Here is an 11,975-nt window from a genome sequence, read left to right on the forward strand (position 1 = left end):
TATTAAGCTGTGAACTACCCACTTTCTTTTTCCTGGAATGACAGTTGAAGGTTTTCTATTTACACCCTATCACTCCTCGGCTCATATCATTGTATGTACAAGAAAACTTTTTTCGTTATGTCAGTGTGGTCGTTAAGCCACAGAATAATAATAAGTACTACGTACAGAAGTTTTACTTCGCGAAGGTATTTAAAAAAATGTATGCTCAATGTCATTAACAATATGGTGTAATTTAGCTTGTCTCAAGCTAGACAAACTACTTAATGTAGAGCTATCTGTCATATAAAGTTCTGTGCTTCGAGAGGCTGAAATAAATGACTTAGTTATTTTTTCTACAGTGTTATTATCTCAAGCAACTCAGTTCAGGATTAATGATCAAGTATATGGGCGTGATCCTTGTACATTTCTTCTTTTAATGAGTGTTGCTATTTTCTGTGGCTAGGACGTGTGTTCGCGCCACTTCAGTTCTTAAAGCCCAGAGTATATCGAGTTTTTTGCTAGGTATTTGAGTAACACCCGCCACGGGTCGGCTATTAAACCCCAGGTGATTAATGTGTACCGACTAAGGTTTGTCCATAAAACACAAACACATACCACGGACTTATCTCGAAATTAATTTCGCTTTGTCTGGCATTGTTTGTGAACTATTCGCAACGGCAAGTTTAGTCGGTGAAATTTACGTGGTTTTGTGTGTTTTACCTCGGCATCGGCCGAATGCTGGTAGGTGGCGGAATTAATCGTTACTAATTTATAGCGCCGCAACTCCTCGCTGATGGTATTCAAATGAATTTTAGGAATTTCGAAATCGCAAATATATTTTACTATTAATATAGATCTTGTTTGAAGGAAAAGTAAGCTTCCTACTTCCTGCTCGAGATTCCTACGAAACACATAGGTACTTAATATATTATTCAATTTCAAGCCTCATGATCGCAAAACATTTACCGGAACAGATATAATCTTTGTGTAATTCCCCGAAAGTGTGTCGTTTGTTTACACACTTCCAATAAAGGAACGTTGAAATCACAAAAATATCGCGACTTCCCATGAAATAGACAAATACATTGGATCTTTTGATTGAGTATCTCCAAGGAAAACTACATCCAAGAATGCCGGCTGTAGGTATGGCTCAGAGGCTTCCTGCTCACTGATTATCAGAAAGTTGACAGGATAACTATCCAGAAAAATATAATAATTTAAAACCAATTTTGTGTCATGTATGGACGAAACATCAACACTATGGATGCTCTGGCATATCATCTACATAGAAGAGGTGCTATTTTGCACAAATTTTAATAATGTACTATAGTCTCATGTGCAGTCCATAAAATCAACCTGTTTAAGGACATGGACTCCATGTCCATGTGACAATCATATCAAGAGACCAGAGTGTCTTCCAATTCATGAGGTGACTATTCCAAATATCCGTGAAGGACGTGCCTACACAAACCACCCGAAGTCTAATCATCATCCCTCCCTCAGTACACACAGCGAAATTCAGTGTGCTTTTCTTATCCGACATGATTTTAGCGGAAATATGTAGTATACATCTTTGAACTCGGTCCAAACAAACTTTGCGCGGAGTATAACGTCTTGAGCCCTGTTTGCTTCTTTCTTAAAGATGTGTGTACACAATAAATACGTCCGTGCCCCCAATCAGTGCCCGCGGGACGCGTCCTAAGTAAACCGGCACAAACGATCCTTGCGTCGACCTGATAGCGGACCGGCCATATTTTCGGCGGATTTTTCGAAACATAAACCGAAAGTAATGCCGATATACGAGAAAAATGGAGAAGGGGATTTAATATAACAATTTGTAAACCGTTTCTTAGAATTCGAGTAAGTATACCAGACTAGATACTTCAGATACTCGTAAGTAAGAATTTGTCTCAACTTACTACTTAACCTTTGCCGTTTGGTATAAAGTATGAAGGTGTAGGTAATCTGGAAGTATACTACCTATTTAGTTCAGAGAAGTATTTTATTATTCATAATTCATAGACAAGTTTCAATATGATCTTACCAAAGGTCGTCATAATTCGTTACTATGATAATCCAGTAAATGTCTGTCGGGAAATCAGGTAGTAAACTGGATCGACCGAGGTCGCCTCCCGACTCTTGTTACATTCATTTATTTATTTTGGCAGATTCTCGATCGCAGGAATATTAAAAGGGCTCGGATTCTATTATCCCGGGAGCCTCTCCTCTGGGATGCCAAAGAAATACACGACCCGAGAGTCCTGCGCCCAAGAATTCGATAAGAAAAGTATCAGAATAGTATACTCAAATGTGATTCGCACAAAACGCCTAGGGGATATTAGGATTGTACTGAAAGTTCAGCCTGTAAATATCAAACGTAATTCTGGATTCTATACCCGGGATCGGGAGTTGACCTTTCGAGTATTTTTCATTATAATTTCACAAATATCTCTTTTCGAACAGTGCTTAGAAGCTTCTTCGAGAAATGGAAAATATATTACTTATTTGTTCCTTTGGCAACAACTTCGTGCCTACAAGTGTGTTTTGATTAATTTATTTGAGAACAGTAATTGGTTTCTTTTTTTGGACAACGACAGGTGCGTAAAAGCCAACATTATGAAAAATTATGATTTGAACGGATTGATTCTCTTTTGTATTTTTTTTTGTTTGTTATTTTGGTTTGATTTAGAAAAAAAAATACTAAGATATATCAATTATAATTATTTCTCTTGTGATTTAAATGTAATCCTTATTACAATTTTTTCTCTCTTCTTATTTGTCAACTAACTTAAAGATAGATAAACAAATAATCTTCCAACAAGTGCATTTACATGTACACGTCCTCCCCCGAGTCAGTAGGTACCCGTATTTGAAAGTAGTTGTTGCCTACAGATGGTTATTTGCATGTTGTATTTAGGTAGGACACTTACCTATCAACTATACGTATAAGATTTAAGTTCTAAGCAAATTGTTTCATGTCTGATATCTTTAAAAGAACTCTACTGACTACACTCTGAAATAAATCATTCAAAAAATATAATACAACATTATCTATGTAGGAGAGGGAGAGTAGATCCCACGATGTCCCGATGTCCATTTCACCCTTAACTGGTCTCTCATAAAATACGGAGTCCAATAAAGGCCCGTGTCAAAAACCAATTGCATCAAGAACAATGGAGGTGCTCAAATTAATTACGTCGTGGATCGCTTCATGAAATAATAATTCTCCGATACTAATTACGTCATTATTCACTGTTGCCAATGCCGATCGCTATCGCTTAATTAACGGGGTCGCACAACTTAATCATACGCATTCAGAGATGACATATAACGGACTATTATAATTACGTTTCTAAATAAGGACGTATCAGGAATGATTTGTACCTTTTTGAAATATGTCACTTTTCCATTTAACCGACGATTAGCCTCTGGTAAATTAGAGGCTCCTGATGCCGTGGAGACTAAGTGACCTGATGATGATGATAGTTCGCTACGACTTTTTTTCCAACGTATCTATCGCAAAGCTTATAGGGTTCTCCAGTAGAGACCATGTTTCGACAAATGTAGTGTAGGACGCCCTCCAGCTTTTCAAAGAGATTGTTGGCTTTTCATAATCACGAAGAATGTAAAGTTACGCCAACTTTGAACTGCGACCGATGATGGAACGCACCAAAGGGTGACTATTCAACGCCCAAAAGGCAGTAAGAGTGGCGTGGTGAGTCATTTACATTCCCCTAAATGTAAAAATGAGTGAATCATAAAAATGATCCCCATGGTAGATTGCTTCATTTTAAATTATATTCGTAATAACTGAACGCCCTACCCAATAAAAAGAACTAGCTAGACAAACTACTTAATGTAGAGCTATCTGTCATATAAAGTTCTGTGCTTCGAGAGGCTGAAATAAATGACTTAGTTATTTTTTCTACAGTGTTATTATCTCAAGCAACTCAGTTCAGGATTAATGATCAAGTATATGGGCGTGATCCTTGTACATTTCTTCTTTTAATGAGTGTTGCTATTTTCTGTGGCTAGGACGTGTGTTCGCGCCACTTCAGTTCTTAAAGCCCAGAGTATATCGAGTTTTTTGCTAGGTATTTGAGTAACACCCGCCACGGGTCGGCTATTAAACCCCAGGTGATTAATGTGTACCGACTAAGGTTTGTCCATAAAACACAAACACATACCACGGACTTATCTCGAAATTAATTTCGCTTTGTCTGGCATTGTTTGTGAACTATTCGCAACGGCAAGTTTAGTCGGTGAAATTTACGTGGTTTTGTGTGTTTTACCTCGGCATCGGCCGAATGCTGGTAGGTGGCGGAATTAATCGTTACTAATTTATAGCGCCGCAACTCCTCGCTGATGGTATTCAAATGAATTTTAGGAATTTCGAAATCGCAAATATATTTTACTATTAATATAGATCTTGTTTGAAGGAAAAGTAAGCTTCCTACTTCCTGCTCGAGATTCCTACGAAACACATAGGTACTTAATATATTATTCAATTTCAAGCCTCATGATCGCAAAACATTTACCGGAACAGATATAATCTTTGTGTAATTCCCCGAAAGTGTGTCGTTTGTTTACACACTTCCAATAAAGGAACGTTGAAATCACAAAAATATCGCGACTTCCCATGAAATAGACAAATACATTGGATCTTTTGATTGAGTATCTCCAAGGAAAACTACATCCAAGAATGCCGGCTGTAGGTATGGCTCAGAGGCTTCCTGCTCACTGATTATCAGAAAGTTGACAGGATAACTATCCAGAAAAATATAATAATTTAAAACCAATTTTGTGTCATGTATGGACGAAACATCAACACTATGGATGCTCTGGCATATCATCTACATAGAAGAGGTGCTATTTTGCACAAATTTTAATAATGTACTATAGTCTCATGTGCAGTCCATAAAATCAACCTGTTTAAGGACATGGACTCCATGTCCATGTGACAATCATATCAAGAGACCAGAGTGTCTTCCAATTCATGAGGTGACTATTCCAAATATCCGTGAAGGACGTGCCTACACAAACCACCCGAAGTCTAATCATCATCCCTCCCTCAGTACACACAGCGAAATTCAGTGTGCTTTTCTTATCCGACATGATTTTAGCGGAAATATGTAGTATACATCTTTGAACTCGGTCCAAACAAACTTTGCGCGGAGTATAACGTCTTGAGCCCTGTTTGCTTCTTTCTTAAAGATGTGTGTACACAATAAATACGTCCGTGCCCCCAATCAGTGCCCGCGGGACGCGTCCTAAGTAAACCGGCACAAACGATCCTTGCGTCGACCTGATAGCGGACCGGCCATATTTTCGGCGGATTTTTCGAAACATAAACCGAAAGTAATGCCGATATACGAGAAAAATGGAGAAGGGGATTTAATATAACAATTTGTAAACCGTTTCTTAGAATTCGAGTAAGTATACCAGACTAGATACTTCAGATACTCGTAAGTAAGAATTTGTCTCAACTTACTACTTAACCTTTGCCGTTTGGTATAAAGTATGAAGGTGTAGGTAATCTGGAAGTATACTACCTATTTAGTTCAGAGAAGTATTTTATTATTCATAATTCATAGACAAGTTTCAATATGATCTTACCAAAGGTCGTCATAATTCGTTACTATGATAATCCAGTAAATGTCTGTCGGGAAATCAGGTAGTAAACTGGATCGACCGAGGTCGCCTCCCGACTCTTGTTACATTCATTTATTTATTTTGGCAGATTCTCGATCGCAGGAATATTAAAAGGGCTCGGATTCTATTATCCCGGGAGCCTCTCCTCTGGGATGCCAAAGAAATACACGACCCGAGAGTCCTGCGCCCAAGAATTCGATAAGAAAAGTATCAGAATAGTATACTCAAATGTGATTCGCACAAAACGCCTAGGGGATATTAGGATTGTACTGAAAGTTCAGCCTGTAAATATCAAACGTAATTCTGGATTCTATACCCGGGATCGGGAGTTGACCTTTCGAGTATTTTTCATTATAATTTCACAAATATCTCTTTTCGAACAGTGCTTAGAAGCTTCTTCGAGAAATGGAAAATATATTACTTATTTGTTCCTTTGGCAACAACTTCGTGCCTACAAGTGTGTTTTGATTAATTTATTTGAGAACAGTAATTGGTTTCTTTTTTTGGACAACGACAGGTGCGTAAAAGCCAACATTATGAAAAATTATGATTTGAACGGATTGATTCTCTTTTGTATTTTTTTTTGTTTGTTATTTTGGTTTGATTTAGAAAAAAAAATACTAAGATATATCAATTATAATTATTTCTCTTGTGATTTAAATGTAATCCTTATTACAATTTTTTCTCTCTTCTTATTTGTCAACTAACTTAAAGATAGATAAACAAATAATCTTCCAACAAGTGCATTTACATGTACACGTCCTCCCCCGAGTCAGTAGGTACCCGTATTTGAAAGAATGGGAAAATTGACAAGCCATCGGAATCGAGCGACAGGGCCCTAGAAGGTGGTTCATTGATTCCTAGCCCTCCCCCGGGACTAAAATGGGGATTACCGATAATTTGTTTCAGTTTTATTTTAGCAGCTCCACTAGGGGCTAGGATACTATGCCTCGGAAATGTGGTTAAGTAATAAAACTATCTAGCCGAAATAAATAGATTAGAAGGTAACCCACAATCTACTGATAGAGAACTTTTATTAGTATAGAGTAGGTACTTACTAAAGCGTACACAACTTAACATATTCCTTACCTTCAAATTAAAGTCATGACGTCACTTTATAGGTATAAATAATGTTATAAGTAACCAAACAATATGGAATAGACAGATACTTTAAGAAATAGTAGCTAATTGGTAATAAAACGAATAAGGACTCCTATGTCCTTGTTATGTAAAAGCTCAAAGCTCAGCACAATTCCCAGACTGTAGAGCTTACCATTATTACGTTCCAGTGCGTTCGCTACCCATGCCAAAACATATGGGAACAAATAAAACTCGCGATCTTGTGCCAGGCTAATGTGAAAGCCTTTTCTTTTGCTGAATTATGCAAATTTCATTTAAATAACTGACTTTGCAGATTTGCACGCACGCCCTGCGACACGAGTCCAGAGCAATAGTGCGGCCATGTTTAGTATAGTCCCACTTTGAAACGTCAAGTGGCAAAAATCAAAAACTAACAACCCAATATTGATAGTAGCGCCCTCCTGTAAATATCATAATTATGTGGTTGTCCAACGTGGCAAAAATCGGAATTAATAATCCAGTATAGATATTATCCCAGATAACAATTTAAACTTGAATCTGACTTGCAGTAAGTTTGATGTATCAAAAATGAAGCTTTGTTTCAAATTTGCCATGGCAAGTATATAAACTTGAGGCAAGTTTAAATCAAACTTTCTAGTTTCCGAGCGACAAACTTGCATTAATGTGTTTCTATAAAGTATATGCAAGTTTGCCTTAACAAACTTGCATTATGTCTGCTTCTATAAATTATATGTAAGTTTGCCTTAACAAACTTGCATTATGTCTGCTTCTATAAATTATATGTAAGTTTGCCTTAACAAACTTGCATTATGTCTGCTTCTATAAATTATATGTAAGTTTGCCTTAACAAACTTGCATTATGTCTGCTTCTACAGGGTGTTAGGTAAATGGGTATATGAGCCGACACTAGTCCATGTTAACATGGTCATATAAATGGTATGGTGAAGTCAGGAAATTGATATCTTCATTTTAATTATTTTAATTTTCATACAAATCGGATTTTATAAAATTTATTTTGTATGAAAATTAAAAAAAATAAAATGATGATATCTAATTTCTCACTTCACCATACCATTTATATGACCATGTTAACATGGGCTACTGCCGGCTCATATACCCATTTACCTAACACCCTGTATAAATAATATGTAAGTTTGCCTTAACAAACTTGCAATGAATATGCATGTTTGACATTAAATAAAACAACAAACATAACATATATTTTTTTATTATTTATACTTTTATCTTATCTTACTTTAAATGAGAAAAAATCGGTTTCATGGTCGCCGCTATTGGTTTTTTTCTTTATTTTGTGTTTCTGCTCTGAAACAAAAAGAAACAAGTATATTTACCACAGGTTAAGACATTATTTTACATTTAATTGTATAAGTTTCTGTACTACTAACAAAATTATGAACTATGTCTGAAATAAATATATTTATAGTAATCCTTAAAAACTACTATAAGGGTAAGGGGTTATTAGTTAAAATTCTGAAAGGAGCACATCTAAAATTTGTAAATCACTAGGTACATAGTATAAAAGAAAGTCGCTGTCTGTCTGTCCCTTGTGTAATAATAATGTAATACAGGATGTTAGGTAAATGGGTATATGAGCCGACACTAGCCCATGTTAACATGGGCATATAAATGGTATGTTGAAGTCAGAAATTTCATATCATCATTTTAATTTTTTTAATTTTCATACAAAATAAATTTTATGAAATCCGATTTGTATGAAAATTAAAATAATTAAAATTAAGATATCAATTTTCTGACTTCACCATACCATTTATATGCCCATGTTAACATGGGCTAGTGTCGGCTCATATACCCATTTACCTAACACCCTGTATATGTATAACTAGCGACCCGCCCCGGATTCGTATGGGGTTCTATTATATAACCTTTCTCATAAATCCCTCTAACTATTGTTGAAAACCGCATCAAAATCCGTTGCGTAGTTTTAAAGATTTAAGCATATGTATATAGGAACAGACAGCGACAGCAACTTTGTTTTATACATATGTATAATACATGTACCCGTGTGAAGCCGGGGCGGGTCGCTAGTGTAAAATAAAATACATCTAATGTAAATAAATTAAATCTTACCTTCTTGAAAGTCTAACTTTAGCTTGATTTAGCCAATCACTTATAATTTCTTTTAGACTGTCTTCAGTTACATCTTCGTTGATTTTTCTACATATTTCTGAAAAATAAAATAGAAATAATTAACACTAACAAACACGAATGATTCAGAAAATAATAGTAGTAGGTATATTGAGAGATATACAGGTGTATCTAAATGAATTCATTGGCAACCTTGCAGGGGGAAGCTCAGACCATCATTATGAACAACTTTATTTTCGTGATCAGTTTTTGTATGAAAACAGGAAAAATTGGTCATAGGAAAATTTCATAATGATGGTCTGAGCCACCCCCTGCAAGGTTGCCTATGAATTCATTTACACCCTGTATAAGTTTGTAATAAAATAAAGGTACTTACGAAAGATTAATTTATAGGTTTCTGTACTCATAAATGACTTTTTATTCAAATTTTTCATCTGTTTCCCAGTTAACGAATACAACTCGGCTACATCATCTAGAATTATTCGTCTCAACATATTAGTCGTAAGGCTTCTTACATTTCTGCCGCCAATACCAGACAAAAATGACATCTGAAATTTAATTAAAGTAGCATTAGAATGTTTTCATAGAATAATAAAATTTGCCCTGTGTTTAAGTATTTAATTTATACATACTATTGCCTGTATTCTTGTTTATTTTTAAATGGTCATCGAAATTATTAAAACTTGCAATATCTTTACTGGTAGACTTGCCAAAAGTTCTGAAAGACCTGCATTGTCATCTGTTGGTGAAAATGTTTCTTCGGACCTAGCTAACGGTAAATCCAATTTTCTATTGATTTCAGCCATTTGGTTAGCTAGGTCTGACACAATCTGAATCATATGACTCTGCTGTATAGCATATTGCTTGTTTGTAATGCACTCTGTAACAAATAAAAAAACATGGAAAAGTCATAACTAAAACAAGTGAAAATATGAAATTTTGTCACATTGCATCTTTGACGAGAGAAGCTCATTGCATGTTATAAAAACCTGTTACCTGATTGGCAGTTAACAGCTTTGAGTTGTGTTTGCTTGGCCTCTTTAGAACCGGAGGTGACTGGGTAATTTACAGCAGACATTATGTCCACTGTCACTTCATTTGTAACATCATTTTCTGCTTCGTCTGAGTCCAAATTTCAGGTTTCTTCCGCTTTTTTTAAATGTAATCGTGCTTCACCATAAGTTTCTGAAATAAATAAAAAAGTCTCACAATAGTAAAATCTAGTTATAACTTAGCAATACAAAAATAAAGAAAATTATTTTACCATAACTTTTAAGTATTTTTATTTGATATTGTGACCATGTTGCTTCAGGTGCAGGCATCTTCTTCAAGTTTGTTTTTGATTTCTTCAGTGCATACATTAGGGTAATAACAAGTGTTGGTATCTTAACCACTTTGATGAAACTATGCCAGGAGCATCATCTTCATCTAAAAATGTAACCAAAAAAAATTTTTTTGATTCCATTATGCAAAGTCTGAAACCAAATAACACTATTAATTATAATTATATTATATAATAATAGATAGGTATGTAGGAGGAAATTTATGTTACCTTTGCTAAGACATAACTAACAATTTTAAGAATTAAACGAGGTAGGATAAAAGTACATGATAAGGTGGATAGGATGTTTAGGGGGTATTTTATATTTACATTTACAATTTTGAAGTGCTATGAGTGTAGCATTTTCATAGCAACATGATAATTATTGAAAGGAAAAACTATGACTTTTCCATCACTGTACAGCAATTAATTTATTTTATTTGAGGATATTTGTTAATTTTAGACGTTCTATTTATGTATTATTTTCCAATTGCAGTGCAAGACAGGGTCCACGATGTACATTTACAACTTACAATAACACCTTTCTGTTACACATAGATAATTAGAAATAGATATTGAGTAATATGCATAACTAAACAGGATCGAACATGCAGGAACTATTTAGGGTTAGGAACACTTGGAACACGTTGCCTGGGTTTGAAAGTAGGTAAATAAGGTTTAAGGGATAGATATGAACTACATATTATCATTAATTCTGTTTGTAAAAGTAAAAATAAATGAACTAACCTTTAATCTTCAGCACGTCACGCGTCCAATTCGCACAACAGAAGCGTTTATTAAATAAAACACCGTGCAAAACAAAAAAACTTGTAGGTTCTACGTTCTACCACTGATTTTGTGCACTGCAAAACACAAATTAGAGAGTATGCTGCAAAAGTGCAAAACACTTGGCTGTTTTTTCTTCCGGAACCGGAAGTTTTTGTTTTCTTTTTTATGGCTTCGGGCGAGTGACGTTGGCGTATGACCACTAGTGATTATTTGCAGTGTTGCCAGTCGGGTCTTGTCAGAAATTACCAGAAATATAAAAAAATGTAACCTTTTTGAATAAAAAGTAACCTTCATACGGGGGGGGGGGGGGGGGGGGTGCGGAGCGATTGTGTAAGGTTGTTCATGGATGGTTCATGTTTACCTAAATTCGAAATTTTGACCATTCCATGAAGACCGAAAGTGACCGGTCGTATAAAACCGTTTCATGGATTTGCGTTTTATTATCAAAAAAACATTTGCTAAAACTCATTGTCTTTAACAAATAATAAATCAAATTCATGTTTAAATGCAGTTTATGACATAATTTTTAAATTGTCACTATTAATATTTTTACTGAATAACCTGTAAAAGTTAATTCTACAATTTCTGAAAAATCACCTAAAAGTAACCTTTTCATTAGTGTAACCAATGCAGTTCAAAAGTAACCTAAAAGGTTACAAAAGTAACCTTCTGGCAACACTGATTATTTGCTCCATGCGTACAGTAGTACACATTTAATAAGGCTCACCGATGTACCTGCGCAGAAGACGAATTTAAGTAGCGCGGGAAATGCTATTGACCTATCGGGATACTCCACGCACGGCGCGTCTTCTTCCTGTGCCGGTATTGGTCAGCGCCGCGTGTCATGTTTGCGCGCGCTGTGCTGTGATGTGACACATGTTAGTCAGCCGCCATACTCTAGAGTGCGTAGACGCGTTGCTGACAAAAGTACACTTAGTGGCAAAAAAAGTGTTTTATTTTTGTGAGCCTCCAATCTCCGTACATCACATTCACAATTCATTCATAG

At 35.6% G+C, this 11,975-nt stretch overlaps 1 long non-coding RNA gene across 2 annotated transcripts; it reads right to left on the reverse strand.

Moving 5' to 3' along the window:
- Window positions 1-7,944: 7,944 nt before the first annotated feature.
- LOC135073761 (uncharacterized) lies at window positions 7,945-11,225 on the reverse strand. Of its 2 annotated transcripts, none has more exons than XR_010257708.1 (7): window positions 10,928-11,225; window positions 10,124-10,287; window positions 9,856-10,044; window positions 9,492-9,739; window positions 9,236-9,407; window positions 8,842-8,938; window positions 7,945-8,055 (listed from the first exon to the last, which is right to left on the reverse strand). It is a non-coding gene; the product is annotated as an uncharacterized LOC135073761 (long non-coding RNA). The 2 variants fall into 2 exon arrangements; XR_010257707.1 differs by having other exon boundaries at window positions 10,124-10,334; window positions 10,928-11,224.
- Window positions 11,226-11,975: the final 750 nt, after the last annotated feature.

Source organism: Ostrinia nubilalis, chromosome 8 (assembly GCF_963855985.1).
Source record: "Ostrinia nubilalis chromosome 8, ilOstNubi1.1, whole genome shotgun sequence".
NCBI classification, from domain to species: Eukaryota; Metazoa; Arthropoda; class Insecta; order Lepidoptera; family Crambidae; genus Ostrinia; species Ostrinia nubilalis.